This window comes from Helianthus annuus, chromosome 16, assembly GCF_002127325.2.
Source record: "Helianthus annuus cultivar XRQ/B chromosome 16, HanXRQr2.0-SUNRISE, whole genome shotgun sequence".
Taxonomy (NCBI): domain Eukaryota; kingdom Viridiplantae; phylum Streptophyta; class Magnoliopsida; order Asterales; family Asteraceae; genus Helianthus; species Helianthus annuus.
In genome coordinates this window covers 104,642,645-104,664,364 of record NC_035448.2, presented here as the reverse complement: position 1 = coordinate 104,664,364, position 21,720 = coordinate 104,642,645, and the positions used below count along the sequence as shown (strand labels likewise).

At 37.3% G+C, this 21,720-nt stretch overlaps 1 long non-coding RNA gene across 1 annotated transcript; it reads left to right on the top strand.

Moving 5' to 3' along the window:
• The first annotated feature begins 6,845 nt into the window (after positions 1 to 6,845).
• On the top strand, positions 6,846 to 9,186 carry LOC110935226. The gene is made up of 3 exons (XR_002588968.2): positions 6,846 to 6,983; positions 7,886 to 7,963; positions 9,016 to 9,186. It is a non-coding gene; the product is annotated as an uncharacterized LOC110935226 (long non-coding RNA).
• The last annotated feature ends 12,534 nt before the right edge of the window (positions 9,187 to 21,720 follow it).

The following is a 21,720-nucleotide window of genomic DNA, read 5'->3' as shown; positions in this document are numbered from 1 at the left end:
TATAATTTACTTTATATTAAATATTTAATATTTGATGATTAATAAAGCAATTGAAAAGTTAGTTAAAGTCTTAAACACAAAAAGACTGTTTATATTTAAACGATAACAAAACAAAAATCTTTATATACGAAATTTCCACAAAATAACAATCTCCCAATTTTCTCAACCAAACTTTACAAAGCATATAATTCCAAAAACTTACAATAATTCACCTATTCCCATTAAAAACTCACATCGGCATGTGAGTTGTGTAGAAGAGAAGCCCATGTTGTGTATAAGTGAAGCCAAAAACCTGAAACATAAATATTGATACACTTTTTAACGGATTATGAAGTTATTGACACGATTTGGGCTGCGTGAAGTGTCAATAATATCCAGAGCCAATGCAAAAGCCGAATACTACCAACCGACTGTTGTTCATTTGGTATCTTTTCAAGTATACTACGTGCTATCTCTAATAAAGAAATTGCAGTCTCGAATTCATTCATATGTTCATATTGCGTCGATATTTCCATGTACACTTCAGATGCTTCTAAAGGTAACGGCTGTTCCTTTTCATCCAAATTCTTATACGACATTCATAAACACCGTTTAGCTTCAGTTATTAAAGCGCTCAATCAAAAATAAAGTCTTTAAATTATGCAAATTCTGGGGAAAACATTTCACACGTGTTTAGCTATATAGATTATATGATTAGCTCTTTAAAGCAAATTGATCGTAAAATAAAATCTGAGCATAATTATTTAAATCCCTTAGTAAAAAAGTTTTTAATTTATAGTTCACATTTGATCAACTGATCAAAGCAGCTTCAACATAAACACCAAATCTAAGCAACATTATCATAACCTTTCAGTCAAAAAGTGTTTATATTAGTTATGTAATTTTTGGGGAAGAACCATTCTCCTATTGTTGTTCTCCCATGAAACCCATTAAAACTTTGCTAGCTCTACTTTAATAAATGATTCAGTTATTTACTCTACACTTCCCAACATAAAATTTCACCTAAATAAGCTTCATTCCTATCTAAAAACAAAAAATCCACAATAAACTCATTATAATCAATGAAAAGAACATCAAAAACATGAACTTTTCAAGAAAAAAAAATGCATAATAATATAGTAAAAAATATAACTAAGATTGACCCAAATTAAAAGTTCATCTAACTAAGCTTTGATCCTCTTTAAAAAGCTCAATGAAAGTCTTCAGTTGAATAGGGGGTGTGTATGTAATGGGCACCCATTTGCAGGTGGTGTACGTTAGGGTGGTTCATTAGCCGAGCTGAGCCCTAGCTTGCAAATCTGAGCTTGGGCTCGGCTTGGTTTGGCTTGAATTCAAAAAGAAAATTAATATATAGCTCTCGAATTTTAATAGTCTAAAGTATTATTCGATAGTTTAAAAAGAGCATATCCAAAATGAGTTCAACCTAATACATTACAAGAGAAAATCAAGTTCAACAACACAAAATAAGTTTCAAATTTCAACAAAATACAATATAAGTTTAATAGCATGGTAATCCACCTTCAAATGTGCCATAGATATACAATTACAATCATAAATACATATATATAATAATCATTTTTTTTAATATATTATAAACTCAATAAAAATAAAACACATTATAAGTAAACTAATCCGAGATAAGCCGGGCCGAGCTAAAAAGCGAGCCGAGCCGAGCTAAAAAGCGAACCGAGCCAATTTGGCTAATTACGAGCCGAGCCAAGCTATGCTCACATTCTTACCGAGCCGAGCCGGCTCGGCTCAGTTTCAAACCAAGCCATATCGAGCAAGCTTTTTCCGAGCAAAATCCGAGCGAGCTTTGGGAGAGCTCCGAGCCGCAAGCTTTTTGGACAACCCTGTATGGAAACACCCTTCTATAACAGAATTATCAAATAGTGTTGCTAAACACCCTTCAATAGCTTGTTTCGACCCGAACCCACACTGACCCATTACTTAACCTACACGGACACACCTATCTTGCCACATATAGCATTCACTTTTTAGTTAAGGGTTTCTTACCAGTGATCCTACTCCTCTACCAAATGGGTAAAACCGTTTCTCGTCTACATCAAAGTGGCACATGTTTTCAACAACCGTGGCACATGCAGGGGCGGAACCAGAAGGGGGTCAAGAGGGTCCGTTGACCCTCCGATCACCGGAACGTTTTGAATTTTTATTTATAAATTTTGAGTTTTTGAAGAACAAACTTAGAGATGGACCCCCTAATTTGAACCGGTATAGAATATGAGCTTCTCATGACCCCCTAACTAAATCGTTCTGGTTCCGCCACTGGACACATGGTACCTCAAACCATATAAAGATGTTGTCAGGAATACAAAGAAGAATATATTTTTAAATCGTATATTACACAAAACCTTAGCGTAGAAAACATGTAGACTCCTTTAGCCATGTTAATGAATGCAAGATTTAGGGTAGGAACTATCATAGCAGCAGTTAGAGAGACCAACTACAAGTTAGAGTTCTTACCCCATTGTCCCATTTGCTGCTTCATCATCAACTAATCCCATTGTCCCATTTGCTTCTTCATCGTCAACTAAAAGAGTTGCATACCAGTTCATCGTTGTATCATCCATCTTCCTTCAATGAACTCCCAAAATTTTCCTTTTATTGTTCTTTTATATTAATTGAAGGTATCCAGTTTAACACACAACTTGGGTATAAATATATTTAACAGATATAAAATATTACATACTTTATTAAGAACTAGCAATATGACCCGCGGGCGATGCGCCGCGGGCCCGTGGCACACATCAAATTAATTAGTTCAAGCGTTATGTGATGCATTAATCATATGAAAATGCGTGTTTCAATGTACTTGATTTTAACTTAACGTAACCTAAATAAGTATTGCGGTTGGATCAAAACAAAATGTAAATCGAATATATACCGTACAATCATCACATATTATATGCAACCTGACTCATGCATAGGAAAGTACAAAAAACATAAAACGTGTATAAAGAATAATCTGACATGTGTAATCAAAAGAGGTAAGTTGAAACTTTTAAAAAAGAAATAAACCACAAAATGATAAAAGAATACACAGTGGGTAAACATGAGTGTTAAGTGAAATGACCAAAGTCATGAGGTGTAAAATATATAATATTACTTTTTCACGTCGCACGTTGCGGCGCGGTCGAAATGTAAAGTAACTTTAATTTATACCGTCAAATGAAACGTATAATATTTGACCCCACTCGGTTTGGAGAAAAAATTACGTCGAAATGTGGACCAACTGGAAACGTACATAAAAAGTATGAAAACGTAATATAATTGTGTAGACTCGTGTCCAAAAAACAAAAGTTTACATCGAAACGTAGACCAACTTGAAATCATACCCACACGTACATAGAAATACACACATAAAAATAATATTTTTTAAGTAAAGGAACGAAAGGGTGATCTCAAAACATCGTTAACTTGAGGGGGTCCAAATGATATATTACAAAGTTTTTAAACACTGCGACAACTTAGTTTTTAAAAAAGAAATTATCGAACGAAAGTTACTGTAGAAAAATTAAGTTAGTAAAAAACTTAATAGGTTAAAAATGTATATTATATATAGTACAAGGCTAAATTTGAGATATTAAAAACTGAATGAGTTAATTTGTAAAATGAAGTAGGGGCTATAAATGACACCCAGCAAAGCAAGGGGAGTTTAAGTCAAAAATGTTATTTTCTTATATGTGAGATAACTAAGGTTGCAAGCACAAATATACTTGAAATAAAATATGAAGAAAGGAGGGCCATGTGAGTAACCAAAGTTGTAAATGGTGGGCACAAGTATACTCCAAATAAAATCCGGGAAAAATGAGGGTTATTTATGAAAAATGCACCGACTTTGATCTTTAAGTTTATGTGTGTAATCAAAAGAGGTAAGTTGAAACTTTTAAAAAAGAAATAAACCACAAAATGATAAAAGAATACACAGTGGGTAAACATGAGTGTTAAGTGAAATGACCAAAGTCATGAGGTGTAAAATATATAATATTACTTTTACACGTCGCACGTTGCGGCGCGGTCGAAATGTAAAGTAACTTTAATTTATACCGTCAAATGAAACGTATAATATTTGACCCCACTCGGTTTGGAGAAAAAATTACGTCGAAATGTGGACCAACTGGAAACGTACATAAAAAGTATGAAAACGTAATATAATTGTGTAGACTCGTGTCCAAAAAACAAAAGTTTACATCGAAACGTAGACCAACTTGAAATCATACCCACACGTACATAGAAATACACACATAAAAATAATATTTTTTAAGTAAAGGAACGAAAGGGTGATCTCAAAACATCGTTAACTTGAGGGGGTCCAAATGATATATTACAAAGTTTTTAAACACTGCGACAACTTAGTTTTTAAAAAAGAAATTATCGAACGAAAGTTACTGTAGAAAAATTAAGTTAGTAAAAAACTTAATAGGTTAAAAATGTATATTATATATAGTACAAGGCTAAATTTGAAATATTAAAAACTGAATGAGTTAATTTGTAAAATGAAGTAGGGGCTATAAATGACACTCAGCAAAGCAAGGGGAGTTTAAGTCAAAAATGCTATTTTCTTATATGTGAGATAACTAAGGTTGCAAGCACAAATATACTTGAAATAAAATATGAAGAAAGGAGGGCCATGTGAGTAACCAAAGTTATAACTGGTGGGCACAAGTATACTCCAAATAAAATCCGGGAAAAATGAGGGTTATTTATGAAAAACGCACCGACTTTGATCTTTAAGTTTATGTATAATATCATGAAATCATTAAAGTTTATATACAATCTACTCATCTAACCTAAAGTTAAGTGACACAAAAGAATAAATAGTTAAATAGTTTATATTTGTTAAGGTTACACGATCATTAAAGGTATAATAATTAATCACCTCGTATAACATCAACCGGGTAATCTTGACCGTATAACAAATTAGACCGTATAATCCGTCTATACAACATTTATGCGAAGTCCAATAACCTAGTTTTCAGTTGTTTAATCAATCCGTTGTTACCTATTCATATCACCGAATAATATTGTACATGTTCTGGGATAAAAAAAAATAACCTACTAATTTCAGGTTATGAAATTTTACCTCTCATGTTGGTGACTCAGATTTGGCTCGATATTCCACCGCATTCATAACCAAAACCCATCACCTTGGCCTCCATTTACCACCAACAGCGGCCACCAAACTCCCAGATAAAGATAAGTACCCTGAAGCAATAACAACAAAAATATTCAAAACAAAAACTATTGAATTGAACATTAAACAAATTGCCCACATTTTGTTACCTCCAAAAAGTCATAACTTAAAATGATGAATATATATCAGATGCGATAAAAAACAATACTTACAAAAAACGGTAGATTACCATGAAAAAAGAAATAGAATCGATTAGAAATTCCAGCAGAATATTGTGGATTACGGATTGCCTCACACTTGAAATAGATAAAAAAACGTAAAATAAACACAATAATGACAAATATAAAGAAACCTTGAATCACAAGAACCATCGATGGCTTGGATTGGATGAAAGTATGTGATGATGCTACGGAGGTTTTGGTGATTATGTTTGAGACATCGTAAATGAAGCGACGAAGAAGAGTAGGAGATCAGAGTTTTGTATGAGTTCTAAAAAATAAAAAGGGTTTATATATGGATCCGGATTGCATAGATGGATCGGGTTAAGGAAACGGGGCTTCATTGATAATAATTTTAACCTAGAATTTTGAGCGGGAAAATGGAATTGAGGAGCTCTAATAGCATGTCACATTAGCCCAAGTTCTTTTATTTATTATATATAATAGATAATAGAAATAGATATACAAATCAATGATTTTTTAAATGTTTAGTTATTCTTTTGACAGAGTTCATTCAGCTATACGAAGAATGCTAAAAGGGAATCGACAACATGGTTGGTTATGATGATTTCACATCTGCACTGTACAACAAATACAAGTCGGATTTGGTTACACAGTTAATGAGTTTAAAAGACAAAAACAATGCTTTTATTAATATTTTGCTAGAAGAGCATGTATAGGATGCTCTTGACAGGAAAAAGGAAGAATACACAAATGTTAAGTCAAAGTTCCTAGTTGATGCTAAAATGGTGAAAAGAGCGCTGCAAATGACACATAAGGAACTTAAAGATCTAAAGGCTGAAGTTGATAAATTTAAACTCAACACTACACAATCAGTTTTTTCAACTTCAAACCTAACTCACACTATGGATGAACTGACGAAATTGGGTATTGAAGGGAAAAGGAAAAGCATTTTAATAGATGCGTTAATTGGATAAATCATGTCAAGTTTATGAAAGAAAAGTTAAATGACCTATGCAATGAGATATATACAACAGAAATTGTGGTTAATGGCCTGCGATTGAAGAGGATTGTAGAACTAAAAAGATTCCCCTATATGAACAAGAAGTAAAATACATACGTTCATTGACATTTCATCATAAAGCAATTGTTTCTAACCTCATCACTTTAGAAGAACAAGTAAAAGAGATCAAACCGTCTCATGTAGCAGAAAAATGGTAGACCTTACATATTTTTCTAGTTGTTTTTATCTTCTTACGATAACTCAACTATCTGTTTGTGTAACACCCCAAAAACCAGAAGTTTTATTTCGCCAGTATGTTCCTTGGGTAATGGAAAGAAATAAAATAACCAAGTCTTTTAACTTAGTTAGGATATGTAGTTAAGTAGTAATGAATAAAGTTCTGTGACAAAAAGAAAGAATGGCAAACATGAGTGGCTAAACTTGGAAAAAAGAATGAAAGTTCTATAAAACACCTAAGTGTGTGTATGTGTGTTCGATCAGAGAGAGGGAGAGAGAGAGAGAGAGGAGGAGGAAAAACCTCTCTTTAACTCAAGAATGGCCCAATTGATCAAATTAGGATGGAGATTGGAGCTAAATCATATGCATGAGCTTAGATTCTGAATCATCTAGACAAGATAAACATGTGGTAAGTTGTAATTTGTGATTTGGTGATCTTGTATGAAGTGGGTTTGTGATCAATCCTGAAATTTGTTGAAATTGACTAATTGAGCATGGATATTTGTTAAAATGTCCAAATAGAACTTTTTTATGTATGATATCAAGTAATTTGATGTTTTAAGGTGAAACCCACTTGGGTTAGTGAAAATGGTGACATGGGTATAACACCCATGTCCAATCCTTGTTCAAAATTTGATGTAGTATGTTGTATGTGATGAATACTTGTTAGATAGGTTGAGTATGGTATGTAATTAGGTTGGTTTTAGTTGTATTTGATTGATAAAGGCAAGAAGTATGAAGATGAGCATAAGATGCTTGTACAGTGTGCTTAGAAAGTAGTACGCACACCAAGTGTTTGTTGAAATGCCTAGGTGAGATTAATAGATGAAATGGTATGCAAATGATGGATGAAAGTGTATAATGTGTGGAGGTGATGTAATTCGGTGATAATTAATCATGAGAAATATGTTTTGAATGGAATACATGTAGGATTTTGGTTAATTATGTGATTTGGTAAACACTATGCATTAGAAGTTGTACTCTATGCTTGGGTCATATGATGCACATTATGTGTATTGCTATATGAGTATGAAATGTGTATGATGTCCGTAGTATAAACTATTAATGTTGAGAATTTATGAGCTTAAGTTGATAATTCCTATGATGGAAAGTTGACTTTCTAAAAGTCAACTGTGCATAAATAGCATAGTAAGACATTTGGCCACAAATGTGATGTTAGGGAAATCGCAAGGCACATGCTATATCAATAAATGTTATATGTGACGATATAAAGAATTATGTAGAATAAATGTAATTTAGAATGTGCATGTATGCTAATTATGCAGTAACCATAATGACATGAAAGTATAGGATCATGTCAAGGTGGGTGGAAGCGTGGAAGGCTAACGTCAAGGATGCTGGGAAGCAAGTACGAAACGGACGCTTAAGGTAAGTGATTTCCGGAATCACTTCTTATTTATAAATGAAGTTTGGTATGTTGTATATAGGGTACCATGTAAGAATTTACGGGTAAGGGTAAGTACCAAGGTAAGTTCATATGAACTTCTTCTATCCTTAATGTAAATTAAGATGATAGTCTCATCGTGTTAATGGAATGTTCATTATGTTGCTGAATGTTCATCGTGTTAATGGAATGTTTATTATGTTGCTGAATGTTCATCGTGTTAATGGAATGTTCATTATGTTGCTGAATGTTCATCGTGTTAATGGAATGTTCATTATGTTGTTGAATGTTCATCGTGTTAATGGAATGTTCATTATGTTGCTGAATGTTCATCGTGTTAATGGAATGTTCATTATGTTGCTGAATGTTCAACGTGTTAATGGAATGTTCATTATGTTGCTGAATGTTCATCGTGTTAATGGAATGTTCATTATGTTACTGAATATTCATCGTGTTAATGGAATGTTCATTATGTTGCTGAATGTTCATCGTGTTAATGGAATGTTCATCATGTTACTGGAATGTTCATCATGCTACTGAAATGTTCATCATGTTACTGGAATGTTTATCATGTTACTGAAATGTTCATCATGTTAACGGAATGTTCATCGTGTTAATGGAATGTTCATCATGTTATTGGAATGTTCATCATGTTACTGAAATGTTCATCATGTTAATGGAATATTCATCATGTTTGTTGGAAGTTAGTCGGTTATGTTTGTTTGTAATTGCATTGATTTGTGTTGATATGTTTGTTGATAACGCTCAACTTGCAAATAAGTGAATGTGACTTGTATGTATGCATGTATGTAGATATGGAACTGTAGCGTGTGTAAGTAGTGTGAACTTGTATGTACGTACATATGAATGGGATACGTATGAATGTACTTAGATATATGAAAGTGTATACATGTGTTGTAATCTAATGATTGTAGATCACTGGTATACGTATATGTGAAGATGTGGGTTTTCAATATGTTTGAGATCACGTACTCCTAACCATGTTACTATTGAGAATGAAATAAATGGAGTGCAGGTATGGGAACGCCGGACTCTCGAGGAATTGATGTCGGACTCGAGTAAATAAAATTGAGAGGATGTTTTTAATGGAATACCTTACGTAGTAGAATGTGATATAGCCTCTTTAAGTATATGTATTAAATTATATATGATGTTACCATGTACTAACGTGTTGGTTATATATAGTGACCGCGGGTTAGTCAGATATTCATGATGGACAAGTGAACAAGGATCAAGTTGAAGATCATGGATTGTACGGGAAAGCGGTCACGTTGTTTGTAATCATTTATTAACATGGTTACATTAAATAAATGATGAATGATGTATTTATGTTAGAAGGGTTGACCTAAACGATATTTAAGTACGTTAGAGTAGTTAAAAGAAAGAACTTTTACAGTTCATTTTCCACGGCGTCGTTTTGGGTCAAATTGTGAATAGGGTCTTACAAGTTGGTATCAGAGCCCTGGTTTGAGGGAAATCAAGTATGAGGAGGTAAATACTTGGACTCAAACCTGTGTGCTCTTGCGACAAGGAACCCGTACAATCCGAGACTCGATCAAGATCTAAGGGTAGTGTCACACCCCGGCCGCCTATAACATGCAACCGCGGCGGAAACGCCGGGGAGTGTTGGGACAGAATTAATTTGTTTCATAACCATGGAAATTAAAGTTTCATTTTATTTATTAATCTTGGGTGTTACATCGTTTCAAAACAGGAAATAACAAAGTTCATAGCATAATTAAACTAGTCTATCTTCATTTTTAGGCTCTAAGGCACAGGTCCGCCCTAGTGTCACCATTGTCATCCTACACAATAGCTCCTGAAAACACATGTGAAAGTAGGTACGTCAGCATAAAAATGCCTGTGAGATACATAGGTTTTGTGAAAATGGGGTTCATGACTTGAGTTTAAAGAAATGTTTCATAACAGTCAGTCATGAACCTTGTAATTTGTCTTGCTTTGTAAACCATTTGAAAAACGATAATATCAGATGATATGCATAGATAAGTGTAAGGTTAAACGGGTAACCAAGTAAAATGAGTTGAATAAGATAAGTTTGTTTGTGAAAATAATGTCTTGTGAAGAGTATGTTATTTGTGTAAAATGTAATATGTCTAAACTGAAATGACTTAGATAACGCTACGATATGTAATATTATACAAGCATTTATATATAGGAAGTACCAGCGGCGTACCCACCATGTTTGTATCATATTACATACGCCACGTTACTCCAACCATTTACCCAAACCAACCACCAATATGTATGTCAATGTCAAAATGTTTATGTTTTAATGTAAATCATGTAATGTGTATCCAAAAGTGTCATGTATGGTATCAACTAAACCATATGTGAAATGCACAAAAACCAGGTATTGAAGTAAAACATGGTTTAAATCAAAGTTATGTTTTTGTGGAACAATTGCATGCTATACTGATACAAACACTTATGTGGTATTGTGTAAATGCATACATTCAAGCCTTTGTGACTGTAGTGATAGTCCTTTAAACAAACTAAAGTTCTATATGTGTTATGTTCATCGTATTCGGTCATTCCTTCCAATCCAAACAAACCCGAGATTTCAGGAATGGGAGTTGTCAAGTCCTATGGTACCATTACCTACTAACGGGCGGCATGATCGGTGTTAATGAATGTACATTGTATAATTTAAACAAACCAAATGTCATACCGAAATGTAGGCATGTGATAAATAATTGTACTAAGTACGCACACAATGGGCATACATAGCATAAAAAGTCGTGTAAATCAATGTGCTAGCATGCTCAGTCAACATACATAGCAGAAAAGGTAATGTAAAACGATGTGCTTAATATGCCAAGTAAACATATGTAGCAGAATGATGTAATGTAAATCAATGTACTAAGTATGCTAAGTAAACATACATAGCGAAACAATGTAATGTAAATCATGTATTAATCAGTGTACTAAAGAACATAGCGAGTATATGATGTGAAAACAGGAAAGCATGAAAGTAACAAGTAGGCACATGTGTTCCACCCCAAAACAGTTTGGAAAACAGTAAAAGATGGGGTTCTATGTACTCACCTGAGATTGCTTTGAAGTTCTTGTATAACAACCAAATAACGCTAGAGATCACGGATATCAACGGTACCTAATATAGGTAACTATGTTAATACACCGGACCTAGATTGGAGGATCGGATAGTATGCGGGTTCGTAAACCAATCGAGTATGGATACTCGTGTAATATGGTTTAACAAAGCCTACATGCTAAAATGAAAGCTAACCTAAGTGCTTACGACCCATCACGACCCGTTTAGGTAGCTTATGCTACCTTAGCGCGTCGTTCGCGTAGAACGCGTATGGAACGCCTAACATCGTGATCATAAGGTATAACCTCGGAAGGTTATAGCTATGGTCACCTAATATGTTTGGTCGGATCCTAATGATCGACCAAATGGGTCGGGTTCGAAAGTATAAGCGATGGTTTAGATCGCTTACCTTACGATCCTATATATGCACTAAACTAAAAGTGACGAGCTAAGCATGTTAGAACGTGCTTAACTAAGTTTAGAAAACAGGGTTGGCATCAAAACAAAAGGCTTTGATGCTCACGAGTAGTTTGGTTACAAAACACGCAAGAATGCGCATTTTGGCCGAAACTACGACTCGTCACTGAGCCTTGATAACGTGGTAATCAGTAGGTATAGTCGCCATGGACTATAACCATCGTGATCACGCTCACGTTATGAAGTTCGAACGAACTTCGCATCGACCATAAACTGGTCAATGCAGAAAGTCAAACAATGTTCGACTTTCAGACTCGAAAAGCGATAAAACAACGAAGGAACACTTACAAAGGGTCCCCGAATGCTAATCTCGATCCAAGGAACTCAGGTATGAAGCAATGGCTCCAACTTAGAGTTTTAGATCAGATTCTTGTGGGTTTTACAGCAAATGGGGGGGGTATTTATAGGAAAAGCGTAACCGTTAGGATCGTTTATCGAATATCGTGCCACGATCTCGCCCGTACACTTGTCGAATTATTGTGGTATGTCAGATCTTGCCCCTCATTGGCTGGAAGAGACAAGGGCAAGATTGGTTTTTCAGTTCATGAAGAGGCAACCTCATTAAATGCTGAATCTGCTGTACTGGGGGTGCCTTACGGACCGTATGGGTTTTGGCTTACGGTCCGTAAGCCCTTAGTTTGGCAGATTTACAGTTTTGGTCCCTGCAGCTCCAAAACTTGGTATTTGATGCATTTTTGGCACGTTTAAGCCCCGTTAACCCCATTTCAAAGCTCTAAAATGAAGTTAAAGTATAGGGAACTTAAAATGTGCTCAAAAATATGTCGGATGTCGGTTCGTTTGGCCGTACGGTCGCGATGTTCGGTTAATTACGATGGAATGCGCATAAGCGCGAAAGATGATCCAAATTGCGCGACGAATGGATTTTTCTCATGCCATACACTAAGGCATAATATAAGGATGCTTACATAAATTTTTGGATGTCCGGATGTATTCAGAACGTAAGTTATGCGCAAAAGTGCAAACTTGTGCACTTTTTGACACTTCTAGCCCCTGAATGATCCAAAAGTTTGTTTTAGCATACCAAAACCACTCAAAGCCTATTTCTAAGCTATGTAAAGGATATTTATGGTACGTTTAACTTATGGACATGTTCCGGAATGTTTGTTACAGTTCAAATTGGCATACTTTCGCAGTTTGTCAAGTTTAGTCCCTGTAAGCGAATTAACTTGTTTTTGCCATACCAAAGCCTTTAAAACTTATTTCTAAGTTATGTAAAGGTTATTTAAGGTATGTTGAGTATATGTTGATGTTCCGGAGTATTTTTCGCGTTAAACTGAGTACGTTTATGCACCAGTTTGCGTATAATTCTCTAGAAAGCGATGTAGAGTTTGGAATTGAACAAAAGTCAAAACATGAAAAATGTAAAACACAACCAAACAAACATTGGGATCAAATAACATTGTTTTATTGATAATTGAACTGTTCACAATGATTACAAGCACAAATGTTACAGTCTCCCCTACTTGTGGAAATTTCGTCCCGAAATTTATTTAGAGGAAACTCGTGGAAAAAGATGCGGATATATTGCCTTCATTTGATCTTCGCGTTCCCAAGTAAACTCGGGTCCACGTTTAGATTCCCAGTGAACCTTGACCAAAGGAATGCGCTTGCGTTTAAGCCACTTGACTTCACGTTCCATGATTTCCACCGGTTTCTCAACAAATTTCAGTGTTTTATCAACACGAATTTCGTTAAGCGGTATGTGGAGGTTCTCATCAGCAAAACACCTCTTGAGATTGGACACGTGAAAGGTTGGATGAACATTTCCAGGTTTAGGAGGTAACTCAAGTCTGTAGGCTACCTTACCGATTCTTTCGACGATCTTGAATGGTCCAACGTATCTAGGTGCAAGTTTTCCTTTTTTCCGAATCTGATCACACCTTTCCAAGGTGAGACCTTAAGTAATACTCGATCACCGACTTGAAAATCCAAGGGCTTGCGTTTTAGGTCCGCGTAACTCTTTTGACGGCTTCTAGCTGTCTGAAGGTTATCACGAACTTTCTTAACCTTATCTGTTGTCTCTAAAATGAGGGCAGGTCCAGTAAGCTGAGCCTCGCCGATCTCATTCCAGCAGACTGGTGAACGAGATTTTCGACTACCCAGATGGCATCGTGACCTTTATTTGTGCGCGGAAGTTTGGTAATGAGATCCATAGTAATGTTTTCCCATTTCCAAACTGGGATCTCTGGTTGCTCCAATAATCCGGAAGGACGCTGATGTTCAGCCTTAACCTTAAGACAAGTAAGGCATTTGGATACGTATAAGGCAATGTCTTTCTTCATACCAGGCCACCAATACTGAATACGAAGATCCTTATACATCTTATCTGAGCCAGGATGAATAGAATAATGAGACTTATGGGCTTCATCCATAAGCAGGGTACGAAGATTATCTTGGCTTGGGACCCACAAACGGTCCATGAAATAATATGATCCATTGTCCTTCAGCTCAAGAGCAGGTGTTATGTGATAAGGAAATTCCTTATCCATCAAACCTTGTGAAACACAAGATTGTTGAGCCTGAGAAATGCGTGCTTGGATATCGGATTGGGCTTGAATAACAGATTGGACACGAACACAATGAAGCTTAGTACGTTCCTTGTGACTCAAAGCATCGGCCATGACATTCGCCTTACCAGGATGGTAGCGAATTTCGCAGTCATAGTCGTTTAGAAGTTCAACCCAATGTCGTTGTCTCATGTTGAGTTCTTTCTGATTGAAGATGTGTTGAAGACTTTTGTGGTCAGCGAAAACCACACATTTCGTACCGTACAAATAGTGTCTCCAAATCTTAAGAGCGAAGACAACTGCACCCAACTCAAGATCATGAGTGGTGTAGTTCTTCTCATGTATCTTCAACTGTCTCGATGCGTATGCTATGACTTTGTTTCTTTGCATCAGGACGCAGCCAAGACCCAATTTAGATGCGTTGCAATAAACGACGAAATCATCATTGCCCTCGGGCAAGGTTAGAACAGGCGCGTTGCAAAGTTTTTGTTTCAAAGTAAAAAACGCTTCCTCTTGTTTGACTCCCCAATCAAATGGCTTGTTCTTCTGAGTTAGAGCAGTTAGAGGAACTGCAATCTTTGAGAAGTTTTCAATGAAGCGGCAATAATAACCCGCTAGACCAAGAAAAGAACGAACTTCAGTAGGAGTAGTAGGTGTATCCCAATCCTTAATCGCACTGATCTTGGAGGGATCTACATGAATACCTTGTTCGTTGACAATATGTCCTAAGAATTGAACTTCTTTAAGCCAAAATTCACACTTGGAGAATTTGGCAAAAAGTTGCTCTTTCTTTAGGAGTTCCAATGTAAGACGAAGATGTTGTTCATGATCAGCTCGCGTCTTAGAATATATTAAAATGTCATCAATGAAAACGATGATGAACTTATCCAAATAAGGCTTGCAGACCCTATTCATCAAGTCCATGAAAACAGTAAGAGCATTAGTCAAACCGAATGGCATGACTGTAAACTCATAATGCCCATAGCGAGTACGGAACGTTGTCTTGGGAATATCTTCTTCATGCACACGGAGCTGATGATATCCAGATCGAAGATCAATCTTTGAAAAATAAGAAGCTCCTTGCAATTGATCAAAGAGATCATCAATGCGAGGTAGGGGATATCAATTCTTGATGGTAAGCTTGTTGAGCTCACGATAATCGATACACATCCTAAAAGATCCATCCTTCTTCTTTACAAAGAGAACGGGAGCACCCCAAGGTGAAAAGCTAGGACGGATGAAACCTTTTTCAGAAAGTTCCTGCAGCTGTTTAGACAACTCTTGCATCTCGGACGGTGCAAGGCGATATGGAGCTCTGGCAATGGGATTTGCACCAGGTACGAGATCAATACGGAACTCGACTTGGCGTGCTAGAGGTAGTCCAGGTAACTCTTCAGGAAAAACTTCGGAATAATCCCGAACGACAGGAATATCTGAAATAGACTTACCCTTGCCTTTATCTGCTATAACATGTGCTAAAAAGGACACATAGTGCTTTCGCAGATACTTCCGTGCTTTAAAACAGGACATGAGTTTGAGACCACCGGCAGGCTTCTCACGACGAACCTGTATGATCTCGCCTGTCGACAGCGGCACACGAACAATCTTCTCGAAACAAACTATCTCTGCATGATACTTGGCTAACCAATCCATACCCACAATAACGTCGAAGCTTCCAAGTTGCATAGGTGTGAGGTCAATAGGAAAAAGATGGTCGTTAAGGTTCAACTGGCAGTTGTGAAGAACAGATTCAAGAACGATGGGTTCACCATTAGCAACTTCTACTGTCAATGGTTTACCTAGTTTCGTTCTAGACACTCGAAGCATTGGCTCAAAAGATAATGACACAAAACTCTTATCGGCACCCGAATAAATAAGAAAAGATGCTGGCTGATTATTAATAAAGAACGTACCGTTCACCACATTATCATCTGCTTGTGCCTCTTGTGCATTCATGTTGAAGACCCGACCTCGAGCCTGAGCCTGATTCTGGTTTGCATTCTGGTTGGCTAGCCTTGGGCACCGGTTTCTATAGTGGGTCAGATCCCCACAATTGTAGCACGATCCAGGAGGAAAATGAGGTCGTGCAGCTTGACCTTGTTGTTGAGCAAGAGGCTGAGCTTGGTTCTGGTTAGCAGGAATGCGGCAGGTGGCAGCAAGATGACCATTTCTTCCACAGTTAGTGCATTGACGACACTGAACCTGTGGTGGGTGATGGCCGTTACACCTGTTGCACAAAGGTGCATTGCCAAGATAAGGCTTCTTGGCTGGAGGCTGTGCGGGTTGGTTGGGAGCTGCCTGGTTAACCTGGGCAGTGACAGCAAAATTTTGGGAAGCCTTACGCTTCCTTGACCCCCTTGAGGAACCAGAGTCCTTTCCCTTCTTGTTTTGACCTTTCTTGCTATCTTCCTTGTCAGCCGACTGTTTCTTGCCCTTGTCACCCTTCCTGTGTAATTTATTCTTCCGAATCTGCGACTCAGTCAATGTCGCCGATATCTCGATCGCCTGACGGAGTGTGGTAGGGTTGCTACCAGTAAGGATGTCTTCTACCGAGTCAGGCAGACCCTCGATGTACCTTTCGATAGCCTTGTCGAGTGGGGCGACCATAGTCGGGCAAAGTAGACTCAACTCCTCAAACCTATCAGTATATGCCCTGTGCTCACCACTATCTTGTTTCAAATCATCAAACTCTTTCTCTAACGCTCGTTGCTCATGACGAGGACAAAACTCCCTCATCATAAGAGCTCTAAGTTCTGCCCATGTCTGAGCTAGAGCAACTTCTGCACCTTGATCTCTCATAACCCTGTTCCACCACGTAAGAGCCCTCTTCTGAAACACACTCGAAGAAAACTCGACCTTGCGATTGTCAGGACACTACACGTGACGGAAAGTATTCTCGATGCTCTCGAACCACTGAAGAAGCCCAGTTGCTCCCTTAGAACCACTAAACTTGAGTGGTTTAGCCGAGTTAAAATCCTTGAATTTGCATGTACCATTGTTGTTGTTGTTGGCTTGGTTCCATTGAGCAAAGAGATTCGGGAATTGAGCAGCCATCTGCTGCGCAATGATTTCTGCCAGTTCAGCAGTCGCTATCTGGTGTTCGCGTCGAGGAGGCATTCTAAAAGAGGAAAACATGAAAGGAAACGGGTGAGATGATTGGATGAAGAGAATGAGATGAAATAGAAGCAACAAAAGCAAAGATGGTGGTTATGCATCGCAAAGCAAACAAGCGACACGAATGTCTAGTCAAAGTAAACGGGTCGATAATAATGTATCGCGAAGACATGTTCGCCTATAAGTGAACACTCACCCCAAGAGTTCCCAGGTAAGAGTGACTGGTCCGATTATGTGGATTTGTACGAACACTCTAGCCTTAGACAGAAAACTCAGGGTACAGGCATTCACTCTTCCAGTTCGCACGTGTTCACACTATTAAAACCCGAAAACCTTGACGAGACTTTTGAAAATTTAAAGGGGTTCAAAACCTTATAACAGAGGGTTCAAAACCTAGTAATCAATCATCCTAGAACAGATGATCAATTTTCAAAGCGGATTCGGAACCGAAGTTCTCGTTGTGGTTATCACCTAAGGATAGGTGATGTGCATCTTTTAAAATCTAAACACAAGATAACTTGTGTTAGGGTCCTAGAAAGTTATAGTCTAGGTTAAAGCATTACTAATAACCTAATTCCCTATAACCATTGGCTCTGATACCAACTCTTCTGTCACACCCCGGCCGCGTATAACATGCAACCGCGGCGGAAACGCCAGGGAGTGTTGGGACAGAATTAATTTGTTTCATAACCATGGAAATTAAAGTTTCATTTTATTTATTAATCTTGGGTGTTACATCGTTTCAAAACAGGAAATAACAAAGTTCATAGCATTATTAAACTAGTCTATCTTAATTTTTAGGCTCTAAGGCACAGGTCCGCCCTAGTGTCACCATTGTCATCCTACACAATAGCTCCTGAAAACACCTGTGAAAGTAGGTACGTCAGCATAAAAATGCCTGTGAGATACATAGGTTTTGTGAAAATGGGGTTCATGACTTGAGTTTAAAGAAATGTTTCATAACAGTCAGTCATGAACCTTGTAATTTGTCTTGCTTTGTAAACCATTTGAAAAACGATAATATCAGATGATATGTATAGATAAGTGTAAGGTTAAACGGGTAACCAAGTAAAATGAGTTGAATAAGATAAGTTTGTTTGTGAAAATAATGTCTTGTGAAGAGTATGTTATTTGTGTAAAATGTAATATGTCTAAACTGAAATGACTTAGATAACGCTACGATATGTAATATTATACAAGCATTTATATATAGGAAGTACCAGCGGCGTATCCACCATGTTTGTATCATATTACATACGCCACGTTACTCCAACCATTTACCCAAACCAACCACCAATATGTATGTCAATGTCAAAATGTTTATGTTTTAATGTAAATCATGTAATGTGTATCCAAAAGTGTCATGTATGGTATCAACTAAACCATATGTGAAATGCACAAAAACCAGGTATTGAAGTAAAACATGGTTTAAATCAAAGTTATGTTTTTGTGGAACAATTGCATGCTATACTGATACAAACACTTATGTGGTATTGTGTAAATGCATACATTCAAGCCTTTGTGACTGTAGTGATAGTCCTTCAAACAAATTAAAGTTCTATATGTGTTATGTTCATCGTATTCGGTCATTCCTTCCAATCCAAACAAACCCGAGATTTCAGGAATGGGAGTTGTCAAGTCCTATGGTACCATTACCTACTAACGGGCGGCATGATCGGTGTTAATGAATGTACATTGTATAATTTAAACAAACCAAATGTCATACCGAAATGTAGGCATGTGATAAATAATTGTACTAAGTACGCACACAATGGGCATACATAGCATAAAAAGTCGTGTAAATCAATGTGCTAGCATGCTCAGTCAACATACATAGCAGAAAAGGTAATGTAAAACGATGTGCTTAATATGCCAAGTAAACATATGTAGCAGAATGATGTAATGTAAATCAATGTACTAAGTATGCTAAGTAAACATACATAGCGAAACAATGTAATGTAAATCATGTACTAATCAGTGTACTAAAGAACATAGCGAGTATATGATGTGAAAACAGGAAAGCATGAAAGTAACAAGTAGGCACATGTGTTCCACCCCAAAACAGTTTGGAAAACAGTAAAAGATGGGGTTCTATGTACTCACCTGAGATTGCTTTGAAGTTCTTGTATAACAACCAAATAACGCTAGAGATCACGGATATCAACGGTACCTAATATAGGTAACTATGTTAATATACCGGACCTAGATTGGAGGATCGGATAGTATGCGGGTTCGTAAACCAATCGAGTATGGAGACTCGTGTAATATGGTTTAACAAAGCCTACATACTAAAATGAAAGCTAACCTAAGTGCTTACGACCCATCACGACCCGTTTAGGTAGCTTATGCTACCTTAGCGCGTCGTTCGCGTAGAACGCGTATGGAACGCCTAACATCGTGATCATAAGGTATAACCTCGGAAGGTTATAGCTATGGTCACCTAATATGTTTGGTCTGATCCTAATGATCGACCAAATGGGTCGGGTTCGAAAGTATAAGCGATGGTTTAGATCGCTTACCTTACGACCCTATATATGCACTAAACTAAAAGTGACGAGCTAAGCATGTTAGAACGTGCTTAACTAAGTTTAGAAAACAGGTTTGGCATCAAAACAAAAGGCTTTGATGCTCACGAGTAGTTTGTTTACAAAACACGCAAGAATGCGCATTTTTGCCGAAACTACGACTCGTCACTGAGCCTTGATAACGTGGTAATCAGTAGGTATAGTCGCCATAGACTATAACCATCGTGATCACGCTCACGTTATGAAGTTCGAACGAACTTCGCATCGACCATAAACTGGTCAATGCAGAAAGTCAAACAATGTTTGACTTTCGGACTCGAAAAGCGATAAAACAACGAAGGAACACTTACAAAGGGTCCCCGAATGCTAATCTCGATCCAAGGAACTCAGGTATGAAGCAATGGCTCCAACTTAGAGTTTTAGATCAGATTCTTGTGGGTTTTACACCAAATGGGGGGGGGGTATTTATAGGAAAAGCATAACCGTTAGGATCGTTTATCGAATATCGTGCCACGATCTCGCCCGTACACTTGTCGAATTATTGTGGTATGTCAGATCTTGCCCCTCATTGGCTGGAAGAGACAAGGGCAAGATTGGTTTTTCAGTTCATGAAGAGGCAACCTCATTAAATGCTGAATCTGCTGTACTGGGGGTGCCTTACGGACCGTATGGGTTTTGGCTTACGGCCCGTAAGCCCTTAGTTTGGCAGATTTACAGTTTTGGTCCCTGCAGCTCCAAAACTTGGTATTTGATGCATTTTTGGCACGTTTAAGCCCCGTTAACCCCATTTCAAAGCTCTAAAATGAAGTTAAAGTATAGGGAACTTAAAATGTGCTCAAAAATATGTCGGATGTCGGTTTGTTTGGCCGTACGGTCGCGGTGTTCGGTTAATTACGACGGAATGCGCATAAGCGCGAAAGACGATCCAAATTGCGCGACGAATGGATTTTTCTCATGCCATACACTAAGGCATAATATAAGGATGCTTACATAAATTTTTGGATGTCCGGATGTATTCAGAACGTAAGTTATGCGCAAAAGTGCAAACTTGTGCACTTTTTGACACTTCTAGCCCCTGAATGATCCAAAAGTTTGTTTTAGCATACCAAAACCCCTCAAAGCCTATTTCTAAGCTATGTAAAGGATATTTATGGTACGTTTAACTTATGGACATGTTCCGGAATGTTTGTTACAGTTCAAATTGGCATACTTTCTCAGTTTGTCAAGTTTAGTCCCTGTAAGCGAATTAACTTGTTTTTGCCATACCAAAGCCTTTAAAACTTATTTCTAAGTTATGTAAAGGTTATTTAAGGTATGTTGAGTATATGTTGATGTTCCGGAGTATTTTTCGCGTTAAACTGAGTACGTTTATGCACCAGTTTGCGTATAATTCTCTAGAAAGCGATGTAGAGTTTGGAATTGAACAAAAGTCAAAACATGAAAAATGTAAAACACAACCAAACAAACATTGGGATCAAATAACATTGTTTTATTGATAATTGAACTGTTCACAATGATTACAAGCACAAATGTTACAGTCTCCCCTACTTGTGGAAATTTCGTCCCGAAATTTATTTAGAGGAAACTTGTGGAAAAAGATGCAGATATATTGCCTTCATTTGATCTTCGCGTTCCCAAGTAAACTCGGGTCCACGTTTAGATTCCCAGCGAACCTTGACCAAAGGAATGCGCTTGCGTTTAAGCCACTTGACTTCACGTTCCATGATTTCCACCGGTTTCTCAACAAATTTCAGTGTTTTATCAACACGAATTTTGTCAAGCGGTATGTGGAGGTTCTCATCAGCAAAACACCTCTTGAGATTGGACACGTGAAAGGTTGGATGAACATTTCCAGGTTCAGGAGGTAACTCAAGTCTGTAGGCTACCTTACCGATTCTTTCGACGATCTTGAATGGTCCAATGTATCTAGGTGCAAGTTTTCCTTTCTTTCCGAATCTGATCACACCTTTCCAAGGTGAGACCTTAAGTAATACTCGATCACC